The sequence below is a fragment of the Parasteatoda tepidariorum genome, chromosome 1 (genome assembly GCF_982258835.1).
Source record: "Parasteatoda tepidariorum strain Cologne lab strain chromosome 1, Ptep-v5.0, whole genome shotgun sequence".
Classification (NCBI taxonomy): Eukaryota; Metazoa; Arthropoda; class Arachnida; order Araneae; family Theridiidae; genus Parasteatoda; species Parasteatoda tepidariorum.
In genome coordinates, this window is record NC_141755.1 from 114,474,981 (window position 1) to 114,494,177 (window position 19,197).

Here is a 19,197-nt window from a genome sequence, read left to right on the forward strand (position 1 = left end):
ACAAGCACATAGATCAAGTAATTCTTTTACCGCTAGCGATACAGAATTACTCAATCATATTCCGGACTTTCTGGAAGACATACCCCATCATCAACCAGTTCATCACTCGAACTGGTTGGGGCATAATAACTAGAAAAATCATAGAAAAGAAAAAAAGCAAAAAAAAGAAAAATGTTAGAAAAAGTAAGCATTATTACCTCGACAGCAAGTAAGCTTCCAGTGCCCGGAAGGCGGACAGGTCCTAGATTAAGAAATTCATTGCAACTACACTCTGCAGATGAATTTCTAAATCGTTACTACGGCCCCGGCAATACAAGCACATAGATCAAGTAATTCTTTTACCGCTAGCGATACAGAATTACTCAATCATATTCCGGACTTTCTGGAAGACATACCCCATCATCAACCAGTTCATCACTCGAACTGGTTGGGGCATAATAACTAGAAAAATCATAGAAAAGAAAAAAAGCAAAAAAAAGAAAAATGTTAGAAAAAGTAAGCATTATTACCTCGACAGCAAGTAAGCTTCCAGTGCCCGGAAGGCGGACAGGTCCTAGATTAAGAAATTCATTGCAACTACACTCTGCAGATGAATTTCTAAATCGTTACTACGGCCCCGGCAATACAAGCACATAGATCAAGTAATTCTTTTACCGCTAGCGATACAGAATTACTCAATCATATTCCGGACTTTCTGGAAGACATACCCCATCATCAACCAGTTCATCACTCGAACTGGTTGGGGCATAATAACTAGAAAAATCATAGAAAAGAAAAAAAGCAAAAAAAAGAAAAATGTTAGAAAAAGTAAGCATTATTACCTCGACAGCAAGTAAGCTTCCAGTGCCCGGAAGGCGGACAGGTCCTAGATTAAGAAATTCATTGCAACTACACTCTGCAGATGAATTTCTAAATCGTTACTACGGCCCCGGCAATACAAGCACATAGATCAAGTAATTCTTTTACCGCTAGCGATACAGAATTACTCAATCATATTCCGGACTTTCTGGAAGACATACCCCATCATCAACCAGTTCATCACTCGAACTGGTTGGGGCATAATAACTAGAAAAATCATAGAAAAGAAAAAAAGCAAAAAAAAGAAAAATGTTAGAAAAAGTAAGCATTATTACCTCGACAGCAAGTAAGCTTCCAGTGCCCGGAAGGCGGACAGGTCCTAGATTAAGAAATTCATTGCAACTACACTCTGCAGATGAATTTCTAAATCGTTACTACGGCCCCGGCAATACAAGCACATAGATCAAGTAATTCTTTTACCGCTAGCGATACAGAATTACTCAATCATATTCCGGACTTTCTGGAAGACATACCCCATCATCAACCAGTTCATCACTCGAACTGGTTGGGGCATAATAACTAGAAAAATCATAGAAAAGAAAAAAAGCAAAAAAAAGAAAAATGTTAGAAAAAGTAAGCATTATTACCTCGACAGCAAGTAAGCTTCCAGTGCCCGGAAGGCGGACAGGTCCTAGATTAAGAAATTCATTGCAACTACACTCTGCAGATGAATTTCTAAATCGTTACTACGGCCCCGGCAATACAAGCACATAGATCAAGTAATTCTTTTACCGCTAGCGATACAGAATTACTCAATCATATTCCGGACTTTCTGGAAGACATACCCCATCATCAACCAGTTCATCACTCGAACTGGTTGGGGCATAATAACTAGAAAAATCATAGAAAAGAAAAAAAGCAAAAAAAAGAAAAATGTTAGAAAAAGTAAGCATTATTACCTCGACAGCAAGTAAGCTTCCAGTGCCCGGAAGGCGGACAGGTCCTAGATTAAGAAATTCATTGCAACTACACTCTGCAGATGAATTTCTAAATCGTTACTACGGCCCCGGCAATACAAGCACATAGATCAAGTAATTCTTTTACCGCTAGCGATACAGAATTACTCAATCATATTCCGGACTTTCTGGAAGACATACCCCATCATCAACCAGTTCATCACTCGAACTGGTTGGGGCATAATAACTAGAAAAATCATAGAAAAGAAAAAAAGCAAAAAAAAGAAAAATGTTAGAAAAAGTAAGCATTATTACCTCGACAGCAAGTAAGCTTCCAGTGCCCGGAAGGCGGACAGGTCCTAGATTAAGAAATTCATTGCAACTACACTCTGCAGATGAATTTCTAAATCGTTACTACGGCCCCGGCAATACAAGCACATAGATCAAGTAATTCTTTTACCGCTAGCGATACAGAATTACTCAATCATATTCCGGACTTTCTGGAAGACATACCCCATCATCAACCAGTTCATCACTCGAACTGGTTGGGGCATAATAACTAGAAAAATCATAGAAAAGAAAAAAAGCAAAAAAAAGAAAAATGTTAGAAAAAGTAAGCATTATTACCTCGACAGCAAGTAAGCTTCCAGTGCCCGGAAGGCGGACAGGTCCTAGATTAAGAAATTCATTGCAACTACACTCTGCAGATGAATTTCTAAATCGTTACTACGGCCCCGGCAATACAAGCACATAGATCAAGTAATTCTTTTACCGCTAGCGATACAGAATTACTCAATCATATTCCGGACTTTCTGGAAGACATACCCCATCATCAACCAGTTCATCACTCGAACTGGTTGGGGCATAATAACTAGAAAAATCATAGAAAAGAAAAAAAGCAAAAAAAAGAAAAATGTTAGAAAAAGTAAGCATTATTACCTCGACAGCAAGTAAGCTTCCAGTGCCCGGAAGGCGGACAGGTCCTAGATTAAGAAATTCATTGCAACTACACTCTGCAGATGAATTTCTAAATCGTTACTACGGCCCCGGCAATACAAGCACATAGATCAAGTAATTCTTTTACCGCTAGCGATACAGAATTACTCAATCATATTCCGGACTTTCTGGAAGACATACCCCATCATCAACCAGTTCATCACTCGAACTGGTTGGGGCATAATAACTAGAAAAATCATAGAAAAGAAAAAAAGCAAAAAAAAGAAAAATGTTAGAAAAAGTAAGCATTATTACCTCGACAGCAAGTAAGCTTCCAGTGCCCGGAAGGCGGACAGGTCCTAGATTAAGAAATTCATTGCAACTACACTCTGCAGATGAATTTCTAAATCGTTACTACGGCCCCGGCAATACAAGCACATAGATCAAGTAATTCTTTTACCGCTAGCGATACAGAATTACTCAATCATATTCCGGACTTTCTGGAAGACATACCCCATCATCAACCAGTTCATCACTCGAACTGGTTGGGGCATAATAACTAGAAAAATCATAGAAAAGAAAAAAAGCAAAAAAAAGAAAAATGTTAGAAAAAGTAAGCATTATTACCTCGACAGCAAGTAAGCTTCCAGTGCCCGGAAGGCGGACAGGTCCTAGATTAAGAAATTCATTGCAACTACACTCTGCAGATGAATTTCTAAATCGTTACTACGGCCCCGGCAATACAAGCACATAGATCAAGTAATTCTTTTACCGCTAGCGATACAGAATTACTCAATCATATTCCGGACTTTCTGGAAGACATACCCCATCATCAACCAGTTCATCACTCGAACTGGTTGGGGCATAATAACTAGAAAAATCATAGAAAAGAAAAAAAGCAAAAAAAAGAAAAATGTTAGAAAAAGTAAGCATTATTACCTCGACAGCAAGTAAGCTTCCAGTGCCCGGAAGGCGGACAGGTCCTAGATTAAGAAATTCATTGCAACTACACTCTGCAGATGAATTTCTAAATCGTTACTACGGCCCCGGCAATACAAGCACATAGATCAAGTAATTCTTTTACCGCTAGCGATACAGAATTACTCAATCATATTCCGGACTTTCTGGAAGACATACCCCATCATCAACCAGTTCATCACTCGAACTGGTTGGGGCATAATAACTAGAAAAATCATAGAAAAGAAAAAAAGCAAAAAAAAGAAAAATGTTAGAAAAAGTAAGCATTATTACCTCGACAGCAAGTAAGCTTCCAGTGCCCGGAAGGCGGACAGGTCCTAGATTAAGAAATTCATTGCAACTACACTCTGCAGATGAATTTCTAAATCGTTACTACGGCCCCGGCAATACAAGCACATAGATCAAGTAATTCTTTTACCGCTAGCGATACAGAATTACTCAATCATATTCCGGACTTTCTGGAAGACATACCCCATCATCAACCAGTTCATCACTCGAACTGGTTGGGGCATAATAACTAGAAAAATCATAGAAAAGAAAAAAAGCAAAAAAAAGAAAAATGTTAGAAAAAGTAAGCATTATTACCTCGACAGCAAGTAAGCTTCCAGTGCCCGGAAGGCGGACAGGTCCTAGATTAAGAAATTCATTGCAACTACACTCTGCAGATGAATTTCTAAATCGTTACTACGGCCCCGGCAATACAAGCACATAGATCAAGTAATTCTTTTACCGCTAGCGATACAGAATTACTCAATCATATTCCGGACTTTCTGGAAGACATACCCCATCATCAACCAGTTCATCACTCGAACTGGTTGGGGCATAATAACTAGAAAAATCATAGAAAAGAAAAAAAGCAAAAAAAAGAAAAATGTTAGAAAAAGTAAGCATTATTACCTCGACAGCAAGTAAGCTTCCAGTGCCCGGAAGGCGGACAGGTCCTAGATTAAGAAATTCATTGCAACTACACTCTGCAGATGAATTTCTAAATCGTTACTACGGCCCCGGCAATACAAGCACATAGATCAAGTAATTCTTTTACCGCTAGCGATACAGAATTACTCAATCATATTCCGGACTTTCTGGAAGACATACCCCATCATCAACCAGTTCATCACTCGAACTGGTTGGGGCATAATAACTAGAAAAATCATAGAAAAGAAAAAAAGCAAAACAAAGAAAAATGTTAGAAAAAGTAAGCATTATTACCTCGACAGCAAGTAAGCTTCCAGTGCCCGGAAGGCGGACAGGTCCTAGATTAAGAAATTCATTGCAACTACACTCTGCAGATGAATTTCTAAATCGTTACTACGGCCCCGGCAATACAAGCACATAGATCAAGTAATTCTTTTACCGCTAGCGATACAGAATTACTCAATCATATTCCGGACTTTCTGGAAGACATACCCCATCATCAACCAGTTCATCACTCGAACTGGTTGGGGCATAATAACTAGAAAAATCATAGAAAAGAAAAAAAGCAAAAAAAAGAAAAATGTTAGAAAAAGTAAGCATTATTACCTCGACAGCAAGTAAGCTTCCAGTGCCCGGAAGGCGGACAGGTCCTAGATTAAGAAATTCATTGCAACTACACTCTGCAGATGAATTTCTAAATCGTTACTACGGCCCCGGCAATACAAGCACATAGATCAAGTAATTCTTTTACCGCTAGCGATACAGAATTACTCAATCATATTCCGGACTTTCTGGAAGACATACCCCATCATCAACCAGTTCATCACTCGAACTGGTTGGGGCATAATAACTAGAAAAATCATAGAAAAGAAAAAAAGCAAAAAAAAGAAAAATGTTAGAAAAAGTAAGCATTATTACCTCGACAGCAAGTAAGCTTCCAGTGCCCGGAAGGCGGACAGGTCCTAGATTAAGAAATTCATTGCAACTACACTCTGCAGATGAATTTCTAAATCGTTACTACGGCCCCGGCAATACAAGCACATAGATCAAGTAATTCTTTTACCGCTAGCGATACAGAATTACTCAATCATATTCCGGACTTTCTGGAAGACATACCCCATCATCAACCAGTTCATCACTCGAACTGGTTGGGGCATAATAACTAGAAAAATCATAGAAAAGAAAAAAAGCAAAAAAAAGAAAAATGTTAGAAAAAGTAAGCATTATTACCTCGACAGCAAGTAAGCTTCCAGTGCCCGGAAGGCGGACAGGTCCTAGATTAAGAAATTCATTGCAACTACACTCTGCAGATGAATTTCTAAATCGTTACTACGGCCCCGGCAATACAAGCACATAGATCAAGTAATTCTTTTACCGCTAGCGATACAGAATTACTCAATCATATTCCGGACTTTCTGGAAGACATACCCCATCATCAACCAGTTCATCACTCGAACTGGTTGGGGCATAATAACTAGAAAAATCATAGAAAAGAAAAAAAGCAAAAAAAAGAAAAATGTTAGAAAAAGTAAGCATTATTACCTCGACAGCAAGTAAGCTTCCAGTGCCCGGAAGGCGGACAGGTCCTAGATTAAGAAATTCATTGCAACTACACTCTGCAGATGAATTTCTAAATCGTTACTACGGCCCCGGCAATACAAGCACATAGATCAAGTAATTCTTTTACCGCTAGCGATACAGAATTACTCAATCATATTCCGGACTTTCTGGAAGACATACCCCATCATCAACCAGTTCATCACTCGAACTGGTTGGGGCATAATAACTAGAAAAATCATAGAAAAGAAAAAAAGCAAAAAAAAGAAAAATGTTAGAAAAAGTAAGCATTATTACCTCGACAGCAAGTAAGCTTCCAGTGCCCGGAAGGCGGACAGGTCCTAGATTAAGAAATTCATTGCAACTACACTCTGCAGATGAATTTCTAAATCGTTACTACGGCCCCGGCAATACAAGCACATAGATCAAGTAATTCTTTTACCGCTAGCGATACAGAATTACTCAATCATATTCCGGACTTTCTGGAAGACATACCCCATCATCAACCAGTTCATCACTCGAACTGGTTGGGGCATAATAACTAGAAAAATCATAGAAAAGAAAAAAAGAAAAAAAAGAAAAATGTTAGAAAAAGTAAGCATTATTACCTCGACAGCAAGTAAGCTTCCAGTGCCCGGAAGGCGGACAGGTCCTAGATTAAGAAATTCATTGCAACTACACTCTGCAGATGAATTTCTAAATCGTTACTACGGCCCCGGCAATACAAGCACATAGATAGTAATTCTTTTACCGCTAGCGATACAGAATTACTCAATCATATTCCGGACTTTCTGGAAGACATACCCCATCATCAACGAGTTCATCACTCGAACTGGTTGGGGCATAATAACTAGAAAAATCATAGAAAAGAAAAAAAGCAAAACAAAGAAAAATGTTAGAAAAAGTAAGCATTATTACCTCGACAGCAAGTAAGCTTCCAGTGCCCGGAAGGCGGACAGGTCCTAGATTAAGAAATTCATTGCAACTACACTCTGCAGATGAATTTCTAAATCGTTACTACGGCCCCGGCAATACAAGCACATAGATCAAGTAATTCTTTTACCGCTAGCGATACAGAATTACTCAATCATATTCCGGACTTTCTGGAAGACATACCCCATCATCAACCAGTTCATCACTCGAACTGGTTGGGGCATAATAACTAGAAAAATCATAGAAAAGAAAAAAAGCAAAACAAAGAAAAATGTTAGAAAAAGTAAGCATTATTACCTCGACAGCAAGTAAGCTTCCAGTGCCCGGAAGGCGGACAGGTCCTAGATTATGAAATTCATTGCAACTACACTCTGCAGATGAATTTCTAAATCGTTACTACGGCCCCGGCAATACAAGCACATAGATCAAGTAATTCTTTTACCGCGAGCGATACAGAATTACTTAATCATATTCCGGACTTTCTGGAAGACATACCCCATCATCAACCAGTTCATCACTCGAACTGGTTGGGGCATAATAACTAGAAAAATCATAGAAAAAAAAAAAAAAAAAAAGAAAAATGTTAGAAAAAGTAAGCATTATTACCTCGACAGCAAGTAAGCTTCCAGTGCCCGGAAGGCGGACAGGTCCTAGATTAAGAAATTCATTGCAACTACACTCTGCAGATGAATTTCTAAATCGTTACTACGGCCCCGGCAATACAAGCACATAGATCAAGTAATTCTTTTACCGCTAGCGATACAGAATTACTCAATCATATTCCGGACTTTCTGGAAGACATACCCCATCATCAACCAGTTCATCACTCGAACTGGTTGGGGCATAATGACTCAAAAGAAAGTGAAAAGATATCGAACTGGCAGGAACATAATCGTATATAAAAATATTAGTAGAAAAAAGGAAAAACAAAGGAGAATAGTTATTGAAAAATATTTACTATCACGATAGCAGCCGTGCCGATAACGACGCATAATTTCTAAATCATAATCAGGACGTAATATAATTTATATCGAGAGTATTATTAATTAATTTAGCTTGACCTTCTGATCAAGAGAAATAATGATTAAGTTATTGTATGCAAATTAGTTTCCATATTCAAAATTTAAATACTTAAAAAAAAAAAAAAGTAATATGAGACTTACTAACATTCTGTAAGCTGCGTGCAAAATAATTTGATAGTTAATAAACCTTTCGCTACTATATCCACCTTCTCTATTTAATTTTGTTTATTTAAATTCATATTCTTCAAAACTTAATAAACACATTTCTTGGTATATAAATAATAAATCAATTCTGTGAAGAAAAATGCAGAATAGTGTTTTTTTAATGTTGCATGTTCTAAACTATTTTAATATTTAACTGAGAAATTAAGGCTTTGTTTTTCCAAATTTATAAAAGCATTCTTTTTTTTCTCTTTTTATCCTCTTTTTGTTTTTATTGTGCTTATATACAATTATATTTATAAATGAAGTAAAATAAATATCATATATATATATATGAGAGAAAGAGAAATAAAATCAAGCTATAAAATCGGTACTTATCATTTTTTTCATCAAAATTCTTCGAGCTTATACTCTGATTTCCTTAGTTTCATGACCTTGAAAGAGAAATTTGATAATATTCATATCAATATTTCACACATCAAAATAGCAAGCATATAATCTATAGGAGATAGCAATCAGCAAGCGGCACGAAGGTACTGTATATATGCTGTTTAACCGAGCGGTTGTGAAAATATCAAAAACGTTCAATGTTACTTACTAAATTAGAAATACAATATTTATTTCTTTTGTTTTTTTATTTCTGTGTAGAATATGAAAAAAGTAATTAAATTGCTTTGAACTATTCCTATTATAGTGTTACAGTTCTTCGGATAAGCTTTATGGCCCAAATAGTAAAAAATAAAAATAAAAAAATAATTAAAAAAAACGTTGAAAAAAATTCATCAATATCAAAAAAGAATTGTTCTAAGAAGGGATTAACTGAGCTGGAGAGTTGGAATTAAATGTAATTCTTATCAGGGGTCTGTCCAGACATTTTGTAAAAGGTCCGTTTTCGTAAAATTGTGAAAAAATTACTCGTTATTAGTGAATATAAGATAAACGTTAAATCACATTCTTTCAATCAGGGTCCGCTTTTGTGAATTTGTGCAAATAGGGTCCGTTATTGCAAAACTTTTTCAAGGAGTTTTTAAATTGTAAAGACATACAAGATTATGTTCAACACTGTAAATATATAATTTAAAAAAATTAAATTTTAAAAAATAAAGAGCAATTACAGCTACTAATTTAGCGATGCAACATATAAAACAATAATGAAGATAAACAAATTTGTGAAGGGTCCGATTAAAAGAAATTATTTTGTGAAGGGTCCGTAATTTCTTCTAAACAGACCCCTGCTTATGAATCACAAAAATATTGATTGCAGAAACCGGGGTTTGCTCTTTAAAAGCGAACTAAGTTCCAATTGGGTCTACCAACCAAGTATTTTTGCTTTCTTCGTTAAATCCGGCTTCTCATTAAATCTGGGTTCATTATGAACGATTTCGACTCTACTAGAGAGAAACGGTTAAATACTGCGCATTCGTACTATGACTGACAAAGCGTAAGGAGAAAAAATTATTACATTTTATGAAATAATAAATCTATTGTGTAAAGTATAAAAAAATTTACCACACATAGAATTTTTTAAACAATCAATAAATACAGTAAAATTTAGATTTAATCTCTACCTTTGCGATTTTAAATACTTCGGATTTCTAATCCATTTTGATATTTTCTATCCATTTTGAGTTATTGATATCTAATAAATGACGAGAGGTAAGACAAATATATTGCCAAATTAATAAGATTTTAAATATACGAATATATCTGGTAGCTCTTTAATTTTTCACAACTTTACATGTTTTTGTATAAAAGTTGGATAATCAGTTTCCTGTTTAAGCAATCTAATTAGCTGGCTTCGTAACTTTAAAAAAAAACATTAAAAAAATTATATTAGCCCAATAAATTCTAAATTGGCAAGCTAAAGTGAACAAAACATATATTGAAATTAATTATTAAATGCATTTTTACTTCTATGTAAAATGATGAAATAAGTGTGATTTTTTAGAAATCAATGTCTTAGTTTTTGGGGAAAATTAACACTAGAATTCTTTATCATTTTGCATTTGAAGCACAAAAAATTTCTGTTCACAGCATTTATTTGGGTTTATGTTTTCTTGCTTTTTTGATAAGGAATGAAGATAAAATTTCAGAACTGTCCCGTTTGAAAGTGATTAATAAGATTTCTTATCTTTTTTTTTTAAATTTCACATTTCTATAAAATTATTTACAATATTTAATCATTTAATGTATTTAGATTTGTTAGAAGAGTAAAAAAAAAAAGATAAGTAAATGAGTTGGGGACAACAAAATTTCATAGTTCTAGATCAGTGATTCTCAACCACTGTGCCGCGGCACTTTTGTGTGCCGCCAAATTCTTAAAATGTGCCGCCAAATATTAGAAATGATACAATAAAAATTAATGCTTTTTTTATTACAAGTGAAGTTTAAACTAAAGAAAAGTGTATAGATATATAATATTATATATATACTTTTTATAATTTTTCCACGCTTTAACCACGTGAACATCTCTTTGTGGGCGATTGTCTTGTCTCTGACAATCTTAAAATAAGAAGGAAGTGTTTAAATTGTCTTTGACACACAATTTTAAATAATGTTGAAATTAGTAGGAAATTTAATGACTATTAAAATTATTAATTAACAAAGGCTAAAACAAGCTAAATACTAACTTCCAAGCGAAAATAAAAGCTAATCATTAAAGTAAGCTATGCAATTAATAGTTATAAAAGCAAATTAACAAAGGATAACTAGCAAAAAAAAATAAGCTAACATAATTAGCAAAAAACTAACTAACAAGAAGTCACAAAAAATAATAATTAATGTAAAAAAACTAACAGTTAATAACTATGGAAAACAAGCTAACAATTAATAACTAGCAAAAAAAACTGTTACTAACAAATAAAAAATTAGTCGAAAGAAATAATTAATCCCTTAATAAATGTGCTTTTGTAGTACATATTATTTTATTTCACATTCAAAACTATTATCACAAACTATTTAACACAGTGTATTATAGGTAATTAAACAACTTTTAAACTAATTTTTTTCATTGTGTGCCGTCAATTTTCGAAATCTTTAAAAGTGTGCCGCCACAAAAAAAAGGTTGAGAATCACTGTTCTAGATAGTTAGGAGGAAAAAACTTATGTTTAGCAAATTAGTATGGAAATTATCAAAATCCGTAATATTTATACCGTCATTTTGGTCATAACATCGTAATAATTATGGATAAATCTAAATTGTTTGCTCTATTATATATATGAAATGCTAATTCACTTTCAATTTTTGACATGGAAATAAGGACTGTTTCTTAAAAAAAAAAACTTTTTTTTTTTCTTTTACATTTTCCTTTTTCTTTTTTTTCTACTATAATCTAAAAAAACATTTAATAAAATTAAAGAAAAGATTTGAAACTATTTATAATTTTGAAGAAAAAAAATTAAAAACTGCACATGTTATGAGCATTTTAAGTAGTTTTTTTCATGCTGCGCATGCGCAGAAAACTTTAAAAAAAATTTCGCAATATTTACTTTTTTCAAATAAATAAAAAAAATATATTATTCTAATATTATAAAAATTTATAAAGTTTGAAGCAATTTTCTAAGTAGTTCGTGTATTTTTTAAAAGAAAGCTCAAAATTATCAGGGATTATCCACAAATGTCATTTTGTAGCATTGCAAATTACATAATACAAATCATGATACAAAACATATAAAATGAAATTTGTAGAAAACCCTCTATCGTTTTGAGTTTTTTTTTTTTTAAAAAAAGTAGTAAAGTGCTTAAAACTTTTTAAATTTTTACAATGCGAAAATCAAACTTTTTTCATTAGTTGCCAATTACAATTCACTACAAAATTATGAAAATTTAATTTTTTTTGCGCATGAGCAATATAAAGAGATACTTTGAATACTCATATCTTGCGCAGTTACTAATTTTTTTCAAATTTAAAAACAATAATTTTGTAATTCATTTTAAAATTCTCCGAAATCTAATTTAATCTCATTAAATTCGGGTTCAATGATCCCAAATGAATGGGACTTTAAATTTATACACAAAAATAAAAGAGGTAATGATTTGGTTCTTTTTTCTGGTATTTTTTTCCGAAAATTTTTACACATATATATCCGATACATTACTTTGAATTACAGTTTGTGAGTATACAAAATAATACATTAAATACAGACAATGAAACTTTTGACCACCATAATTGTTCAACTTCAAAAAATATATATATATATTTTTCTTTAAAATTAAATATTTTTTAAACTAATTTTTTCATTAAATTCCATTATTAAATACTATCAAATACTCAGTCTTTAAAATTAATACTTTAAAAAAAAAATTTTTTTTTTTGATTTTATAGACAATAACTAAAATTTACCTTTATGGTCTAACAGCTAACTACTTCAAAAAAAATTTATAACATTTTTTAAATTTTCAGTATGTCCTTTAATGTAATGTTTGGAACTCAGATAAGAAAAATTAAATATTCTGTAAATTCACAAATGATCAATCAAATGTTTTATCACGAAAAATATGAATTAAATCAACTGAGCAAAAAACATGCATTTTTTTTTATTTTGATCTGTAAGATTAATTTTCGCTTTATTCTTTTTGTTTATAGAGTATGTATACATGGTAAGAACTTTAAATAAATAGGAAATAGTAAGTTTTGAATTAATGTCACATTTAAAAGAAATTAGAATTTCCTCCAGTTAATTCCAATTGATTTATTTATTTATTTAAATAATTAAAAACGTTCATTTTGTTTATCCAACAAATTTCTGCCATGTAGCTTTCATATAAACAAGTAGTTTTCATATTTTGAAGCTTTGTAGCAAAATATGAAAGCCATGTAGCTTTCATATTTTGAAATTTTATATTTACTGAAATGTGCTAATTTTAAATTTAGAGGCATTACTTAATATTAATTAAAATGCTTCCATTTGAAAAAAAGTAAATTAATAATTTTTATCACTATTTCTATAATAAGTCAACAAAATTTTTATTTGTGTATTGAAAGCAGAAAAATAATGTATCACATACTTAAAATTTTCAACTCGATCATTTTAAATAATTAACTAAAAACAATACCAGAAGTAACATCTCTGATATTAAACCGAACACATATGTTAATTATCACATTTGTCACGCTTTTTATTTATCATTAAAAAAAAAACAATTTATTATCTGATCAGATTAAATTTGAATATTGAATCCAAAATACAATTCAAAATTGTTCCGAACGTAAAAAGAGCTCCATTCTGGAGGAACTGTTTGTTAAAAGCGTCTAAAGATATACACATCATTTTTCTTTCGATACGACAAGAAAATCAATAAAATACAAAGATTTTAAAATAAATATTAGTAAAGGGGAATTATTTAGCAAATAAAATATATCGTGAATAAAAAGTATATTAAAATTCTTCATTACCTCTATCATGGGAATTGCCAAACACGAAAAATCACCTTCTTAAGCACAGCGCGCACACCGTTCTATAAATTGTTCATCACCTGATGATTTCATTTCATTTTCGCCTTCCTACACTCTTACCCCCTACACTCGATAACCAATCAAATCGAAGGACGATTCAAAGAAAATTTGCATTTGCACAAATGTTCGCAGAGCGAAATGAAAACTCTTCTACTCTTTTTAGGGTTGCTTAAAGTTAATTTTTTACAGATAAAGGAAAAGAAATTGCTAAGTCAATGGCGGGAAAGAGAATAGAAATTTTCAACATGACATTTTTAATTTAAAAGGCCTCGTTCTTCTTTAAAATGAATGATATTTATTTATTGTTTCACATGCATATGCAGGTTTGTGTGCTCATTACGAAGTACAACTTTCATTTTATGTAGAAAAGTAGAATTTTGCAAAATTCTAATTTGCCTCATTTCTTTCCATTCATTCTCCAAACTGGCGTAACGTTTAGAAAGCGGGGAAGGAAGTGGAAATACTGTGATGATTGAACTAAAAAGTGTTTGTTTATGCAGTATGGTGAGATGGAGGGGGGGGGGGACAAAGGAAAGTAGAGTCACTCTATCCTAATGTCAGCAAGGGTATGAATTTTTCGCAGCTAGATGAGAATCAGAAAACTGCATTCTGCATGATGAACATGAAATTGTCAATCAATAAAATGGATGGAATGATATTTCGTCTAGCCAATGAACGGGGGAGGGGACTTTATAGCTATTAATAGGTTCTAGTCAATTTTCTAGTTATGTTATCTGTAATGAAGTGAAAAATTTAAATACCTCCATAAAGTTCGGTTCTTCATTACTGAAAAAGTGAAGCAGAGGGGGGAACCCAAAGAAGTTTTTGCCCCGGGCCCCTATTAGGCAAAGTCGGGCCCTGTTTATGGATCCCGGGGCAGATTTTATTGAGGGCTACACATAGAGTCATAAAGTTTTAGAGACCCTTTATTCAAAAGTCTAGTTTAAACAGTTTATAACGAATTCTCGCCTTCTAAGCCTTCATTGTAGACAGGGCCGAATTAAGCAGGGCCGTAGGCCATACAAATTTCTGGGGCCCTTAGATTAAATTTTTTTTTCTCGTATATTTTTTATTTATTCAAATATAAAAGCATTTATAAATTTTTTCATTTGAGAAAGCCTATTTAAAATAAAAATATATAATAATAAATTAAATTTTACTTTATTTTGTTAAATTAGAACCGAAGAAATTATCGTATTTCATTAATATATATTTGAAATTGATAATTTTTAAGAAAATCATTGTTTTTCTTAATTTTTTTTTAATTTATTTTTAAAATTTTTTTTTAAGGGGGCCCTTAATCATTGGGGGCCTCAGGCCATGGCCTAATGAGTAATCCGATTGTAGAAATTCTCGGATCCAACTACTGTAATTTTGAAATCGGGTATATTTTGAAAGGCATATTTTGAAATCGAATCTCTAGTGAAGAAGAAACATTAAAACCTGTTTGATGAAGTTCGAAGGTGTTGGGAACCTTTAAACTACACTCTACAATGCGAAAAAAATAGGGTCAAAACTTTCAGAATATGGTAAAATTTACCATGTTCCCGGCTCTATGTTAGCACCAAAGAGCTCAATAATTTTAACCGAAACGCTAAGAATAATTTTGACAATTTACCATAAAATATGGTTTTACAATGTATGCTAAAATAAGATAAATGTTGTTAAATTTGATTATTTTATCACGAGAATGGCATAAAAACCATTTATTTGGTTAAATTTACTTTTCAGTTTTGTATGTGTGGTAATATAATGTCTTTTATTTTGAAAAACAGGTGAAAACAGATCTTTTATTTTGAAAAACGGTAAATCATTACCATATGAAAGGAAAAATTACCGAATGAATTACCTTACATTTTGGTTTTTATTACCAGAATTACGTTCTTTCCCTTACTGGAAATGCCATTACTAAATTACTTAATTTCACCAAAAAAAAATTTTTTTCTCCGCGTTTTTTTTTTTCTTCCCGGTTATCGAAACAAGTTGTAATTTACTCAGTCCCACCTTCACGATTCATAGGATTTCGATAGTGCGTTTGTTTTCCTCGCTGAAATATTATTTTGTTAATCCTAATTTTGTCTAATTTCTTTTTTTTTTAATAAGAAATCTGAGAATCTACTTTATTCAATTATGACAGTAATAAGAGATCTCACTCTATCGACCATAATGAAACATACTTGGTAAAACGTATTACAAATATTTGAAGGAGCATATAACTTTTGTATTAATTAAAGAAACAGCCGGCCTAACCGTGTTGTAAATGGAGACTGGTGCGCACTGAATGTGTAGGGTCACAAAGTCCGCAATGTTCCCATAACAAAGCATCTGGGTGTGCTGAATTGGAGATGGATCGTTCTCTGCTTCAGGTCACAATTACGATCTTTAGATGTATGATTGAGTCCGCCCTATAAACGGGTGTGACGTATGGGTGTTGAAGAAGTCGAATTCTTGGCCATAGATGGCGTCACTGGAAAACAAGAACAATCGCACTCCTTCTACTTTAATGGCCGACGACAAAATTAAAAAATAAAAACATATTTTTAGGCGACAGAGAGAAAATTGCCGAAATCTTATTTTTTTAAAAAAGTTTTTAACCAAAAATTATTAAGGCGTAATAACAAAGTTTGTGCGTTATTTTTTTTTTAAATAAAGCTTTCAAAGAATTATTAACAGTGTCATAACAACGCATTAAAATATTTTTTCCCTTAAGCTAATTTAGATGCAAACAAGTTAAGCTTTAATTCTGAAAATTTATCAGATTTCACAGTATTGCGAAGAATAAGGAGTAATACTGATTATTTATTCACATTTTATTCAAACTAGTAACCAATTTAATTATACATTTATATCATACAAAGAATTAACTAAGATACAATACAACATACAATATACTACAAAGATAACTAAACTAAGGGACAGCTTATTCTGATTGAATGTGAAAATATATATACAGTGAATTCGCGATAACTCGAATCTGATAGGACTGACGAAAAACTTCGACGTATCGGAAGTTCGACTTACCGTTAGTTTCGGTTTTGGACTTTCAAAATATTGTTGGATTATTTAATTAATGCTTATTAATTACAAATCTTTTAATTGCTTACAATATTTAAGATTATTTTTCTGACAAGCCATTTACGATAAGACTGTTTGAAGCACTTTATGATACCCTGGTCCATCGGCTGCAACTTTGCTGTTGTGTTTGGCGGGAGAAACTGCAAGTTTACTGCTTTCAAATTAGGTAGATCACTATGCGCTGTGCATTTATTCATAAAGAGTATCACTTTCCTTTTTTAGAGAAGAATTTCCGATCGAATTTTCTTACATAGTCTTCAAATAAAACTGATGTCATCCAAAACTTTTTGTTAGACTTGTAATCCAAAGGATACGTTTTTACATTCTTGAAACATCGGGGATTTCGTTTTTTTCCGATAACAAGTAAGGGCAATTTCTCTGTTCCAGACGCATTTCCTCCAACTAGGACAGTCAAACGTTCCTTGCTCATTTTACCCCCTGAGCAGTTTTCATCCTTAAACATCATAGTCTTATTTGGAAGACATTTAAAAAATAAACCCATTTCCTCAATATTGAAAACATCATTTTTACTGTATCCTTGAAGTAAATTTGGTAACGTTTCATTTAACCACTGTTCACATACTTCAAAAGGGACAGCTTTAGCTTCTCCATGAAGAGTGCGAAAGACATTGTGCGTGTGTTGCAAAAGAAGGGGCAAGATATCAGCTCCTAGGTTTTTTTTCTTGCTTTAAGAGATCGATCTTGCTTTAAAAAATCGAGCTAAAGGGAGTAAAATTCGAGTAATCGAGAATAATTAACATGAAATTGAAGATAAAAGGGTCGGGGCCTCATAAAAAAAGTCGAGTTATAGTAATATTCGAGTTATCGTATTTCGAGTTATAGCGAATTGACTGTAACAACAAGGAAAAAATACTATAGTCGTGAAAGTAAAGTTAGTTTGATCACTTCATCGCTACAGTCATGTTGTTGGACACGAAAGTGTGGATCATGTATCAGCATGATTCTCTCCTCTGGCTAACAACAGGCTGTTGAGCCATGTGAATACCCTTTTACGGGAAAATATGGTACACATTTTTAATAACTTAAAAATTTAGAAAAAAAACAAAAGCACATTTTGATCACTTGATGTTTGAAAAATGTTTCTTAAAAAAATAATAATTCTGTAAAGTTAAGTAAGAATTAAGATACCACTTTGTCCAATTATAGATATAATCTATTGCCATTTTAAAACTGTAAACAATTTCGAATTAAATTACGATTAAAACTGTCTGGGTGCATTATCTGTAAAATCATGCTCACTGAAAATCCATTTTTGTCGTGAAATTTTATACTGTAATTTTTAAAGAAATATTTATATTATTTGTCAGATTTTATCCTTCAGTTTAACATTAATTTGACTTCCCTTATGCAAATACTTTTGTTTATTTCCGATTTAAAAAGACTTGTACAAAAATTTATTAATAAGGCTGTAATTTCCAAACTCTTTTTAGAAGCTGTTAATAAATATTGAGTTAAATTATTATATTAAATTCAAATATAACATTGATTGATAATTATTTTTAATTTTTAAAATAAAACAAAAAAGGAACATTTGTTATCATGAAATATACCTTCCAAAATTATTCTTATTTTTTAAAATTTTTGAAACCCTGTTTACATACTTTCCTGTCCTTTTTAAATCCTAGTTTTAAATAATTCGTATTTTACGTTTAGAACTTTAAACAATAACCCTATCAGAATCACTAAAATTGATTTTGAATGCTTTTTAGCGAAAAAAATATATTACTTCGAAGAGTTGGTTTCGCCAAACTATTGAGAAAAAGATTCTGTCACAAATATAGAAGCCTGAAGAAAATCACATCTGCTAATTTTAAACGCGAGAATAAAACAAATAAGAAAAAACTTCCTCACCTTACCTTTTCACAAATTAAAAAAGCTGGCATGCAGCCAAAGAAGTATTAAACTCTGAATTTAAAAACAATATAACTTGATATTTCAACTTTCTTGGTTGAGGGGAGGGGGGGGGGTTTAAAAGAATCTGGGAAAAAAAAGTCTTAATAGATCATTCACTGCGTTTGAAATTAAATATATTTTTTAGTATTTTTCAATCAGTGAGTCAAAATTGCTCTAAAACTCTCTGTTTTGAGAGAAGAGAAAAAGGTAATATCAAACATAACGCCGCACATTTTGGTTAAATTAAAAATATTTAAAATTATTTAATGTTTTTAAAATTATTTAATATATTTAAAATTATTTAATAAATTTCTGCTACTTATAAATTTATGATAAAAAATTTCTGCTATTTTTATTATTTAATATATTTATACTTCTTTTTATCTTTTATATCAAAATAAGGGCTCATCTATATTCAGATCACAAATGTAATTAAAAAAAGAAGAAAAAAACGCTTTAAAATTAAAGAGTAAAATTTGAGATTTGATCCATAAC